Source organism: Octopus bimaculoides, chromosome 1 (genome assembly GCF_001194135.2).
Source record: "Octopus bimaculoides isolate UCB-OBI-ISO-001 chromosome 1, ASM119413v2, whole genome shotgun sequence".
Lineage (NCBI taxonomy): Eukaryota > Metazoa > Mollusca > Cephalopoda > Octopoda > Octopodidae > Octopus > Octopus bimaculoides.
The window spans coordinates 167,356,408-167,360,461 of NC_068981.1; the positions used below are offsets into that span (position 1 = coordinate 167,356,408).

General features: G+C 36.1%; 1 long non-coding RNA gene across 1 annotated transcript in view; it reads right to left on the reverse strand.

Annotated features, from left to right (window-relative positions):
- LOC106883158 (uncharacterized) overlaps nt 1–4,054 on the reverse strand; it is a 96,292-nt gene that overhangs the window by 14,076 nt on the left and 78,162 nt on the right. The window lies entirely within an intron of this gene.

Sequence of the window (4,054 nt, forward strand, 5' to 3'; positions counted from 1 at the left end):
CCTTCCTTTTTTGCAGTAAACTTTTAAAATAATTGTTTTTTTTCTTCTGTTAATAATAATTCTTCCGGTGGTTGAACTTTGACAACACCGTTTTCAATTTTTAGCATGTCTTTGTATTTTAATATGTCGCTTTTGTTTGTCGACAGCTGGCGGGTTCCACCTCCAACCGCCGACGCAAAACTTCTTTTTTGTTTTTCTTCTGTTTGTATGTTTTTCACATTTATGTTCCTCCTTGTAACGGTACAATTTGATAGCTCTGGAAACTCCTCTTCAGAAGAATCCGAAACTTCTCCCAACAATAAATTTTCTATATTTTTTCCTCCGGTTGACTCCTCTTCGCCAGGCGAAGATACATTTTTCGGCATCTTGCCAGCAATTACTGTTTCCCCCATAGGGGAAACACACGATAGTTTTCAAACGAAGACTATCACACAATAGTTATGACAAGAACACACAAAAACAGTTAATGGAAACTTGCACTTACTGTACAGACGCACTCAAATAACTAGTAACAATTCAATCTCACGGAGTCGCTACACCGCTAAGCACCTCAACCGGTGTCACACAGACGAAATACCGCTAAGCATTTCGTCCGGCGTGCTAACGATTCTGCTAGCTCACTGCCTTAATGATAATAATAATAATAGTAATAATAATAATAATAATAATAATAATAATAACAATAATAATAATGTTGATGGTGATGATGACGAGAAGCAAGAGTAGCAGTAGAAGGAGGAGGAGGAGGAGGAGGAGAGGAGAAGACGACGATAGCGGCAACAAAGAAGAAGAAGAAGAAGAAGAAGAAGAAGAAGAAGAAGAAGAAGAAGAAGAAGAAGAAGAAGAAGAAGAAGAAGAAGAAGAAGATAGCGAGTAATTTTGAATTAAACTTTTCAATTTTACTATCAAAAGAAATTTCAGAATACCCAACAGCAAATATTGACAACTCTATTGATATTAATTAAACAGACAGACTTTCAAACATCTGGAATGTTCGGGAATATAAAAGTGCGTCTGAAATCGAACGATTCTTTTTGTGAAAATGTACGAAGCTCTTAAATATTTATAGTTCATGTTGTATAAATAGAAAGTTGTTAACCTCCTATACAGACGATACAAGGTGATGGATCTACTTATTAATACCAGTACAGTAGCTTTTATTCTCCACGAAGGTACTTAACCTTCACTGCGTTGATTGAATCTTTTCAGGTGATTATAACACGTTGATTATATGAAGACTAGTTCTCAAACTTTCCCTAATTGTCCAGTAAGAATACAACATCCCAAACATACAAGCTTCGGGGTTAGAGTAGAAGACACTTGCTCAAGGTACCGCGCAGTGGAAGGGAACTCTAAACCACATGGCTGCAAAGCAAGCTTATCAACCTAACAGTAGTAATGCCTGTGTCTTTTTTAATTTTGTTCTTTAAAACGTAGTTTCCTCTATCACTCCATACGAAGTGCGCTAGTAATCCTTTTTACTTAATCTCCAGTGCACCACAAAATCAACCAGGCAGAGTATCACTATGATGATTCCTCCTTGATATGCAGTCGAGATTGTGAGTAGATTTACACGAACGTTTTGTTAGCTTGCCAGTCTTCTCTATGTCCGGGAATTATAGGTTTCGTGAATATGTATCAAGTTTAATGCGATATTGCTGTGTCCTTGCTTTTCTGTGGGACATTAACGGTACGAATTAAACGAATTGATTTCAACATGAATAGAAATCTGCTCATGCTTTTCATTCATTAACAATATTTATTTCCATTTTCTAGGGAACTCCCATGCTTTCCATAATATATTGATCTATTTTGTATTTAGTACGAAAGCCTTGAATTTTTGTTATAACATTTGGAAAAATGAGCATTTCTCGCATTCATGTCATTCTCAGAAGCATTAAGGATGTAAATAGAGCACTTTAACTGCGTATCGCAAAAGGCTCGTAAACGTGACTTACTGGAAGCTTTTTATTTTAAGTTCTGTATACTACGTACCTAGCCATAGTTTTCCACCAGAGGATATTCATCCTACAGATGAGCTTAAAAGTTACAATATCCTATTTCATTTGAATCTGTTTCTTTAAATTAGATTGAAATACAAAAGTTCTGCGGCATTTCAAGACCGGAATGAAATAGATACTTTTTAATTTATATATTCAATCAAAATAATATTTTCCCTCATTATTTATAACATAATCCCATCTATTTCCTCTATTTGGCAAATTGTTGATCCCATGGACATAAAATTCTTCAGATTTCGAAACAAAGAAACACTCTTATATTAGTTTTAACCTCTTCACAATTTTAAAAACTATTTTCCCTCATCATAATGTTGCAATGATCTGAAAAGATAAGTCAGATGGAACAAAGTCACCTTCCACGTCATGGTGCCCTTTCCGAAATCATAAAGCATGGCCTTCATACTGCAGGTTTCTCTTTTCAGCTTGAGCCAGCGGGGCTAGACCAAGGGGGCAGTTAAAAGGCCTGACAGTATGACAGTTTTCCCATTCTGTGGTGACAAGGCCCTCATCTGGAATACTAGATGTTGTGACACCTTCTCCAGTAGCAACTTGGTATGTTTAGCTACCAGCCGAGGCTCCGCTTGAGAAAAGCAAACAGTCAAAGGTTTTTCGGCACCCAGATCATAACTTTGCTCACTGCTAACGGGGCGGCGATGGCTATTCGCAAGTGCGAGCCCCTTGAGTCAGAGTGGCTGTTCCAGCGCATCTTCATCTCCATCCACCGCGGCAACGCCTTTTTCCATTTTGTCTGCTGGGACCACTAGACGGTCTGAATTACAAGAAACCGAGAGAATGTAAACGTTTCGTTGCTTATTACCCGTAGTTGGTCAGTCTACCATCCCATTTCCCTTCGACCAATTTATCGCTTTATTTTCTCTAAACGTTTTATTTATACTAACCATCTATACCGTAACTATTTTGTGCTCTTTTGATTTGGCTTTACTCAGTGAATTAGACAATATTTCCACCACCTAACAAAAAACCCGAGCTAAAGTGTGAGTGTCGTTACTTCTTGAAGCTCCGAGTTTAATTTCAAATGAGGTCGGATCGAAAAGACTTATGAACAAAATTATTCCATTTGTGAGTATCCAGCCGTTCATTCTTTGGACTAATTTCAACCATTGATCATTTTAATTATTGTACTCTGTCCTACTAAATGGAATACATTTTTATGGGAGGAAGGTAGGCATTCTAGAAAGTTGTTTATGAAAATGCGACTTAGCAAATTATAGCTTTCTTCTCCCACAATTATAATTTAATTATATTATATTTTTTTCTTATTCCGCTGTTGAAATTAGCAACAATGTTTCGTTATTTGAACCAATTATAGCACAAATTTTTCTGACACTGCGCCTTCATTCTTTGGACTAATTTTCATCGATTCATGCTCCTCACTTCTTTGTTACCGTTCAGCTATTTTCGGCTGCTCTTTATTTAAAAATACTTGGATTAATAGATTTAAACAAAAAAACAGGTTCGAAGAAGTGATGTATGTGCTTGTGTGTGTGTATAAATAACTGAGGCATATATATATATATATATATATATATACATATAAATGCGTATATTATGTACACACATATATACATCTATTGCACACACACACACACACACATATATATATATACACAGACACAGACACACCGAGACATGCACACACACACGCACACAAACGCACACACGCACACACACGCACACACGCACACACACATATACATATGTGAGTGTATCTACGTACGTTTGTGTGTATGGGAAGTGTAAGTATCCATGTACGTAAGAGAGAATAAAGTAACAATTAGTAGTGGTTCTACGAGTTGGTCTTTTCTTAAATATCTTCAGAGATAAAAATAACATTCAAAAGACATTTATTGAATCGGTCTGGGTATCTTACACTTTTCCTTTGAAGATCTATCTATCTATCTATCTATCTATCTATCTATCTATCTATCTATCTATCTATCTATCTATCTATCTATCTATCTATCTATCTATATACACACACACATATATATATATAGATATATATACATACA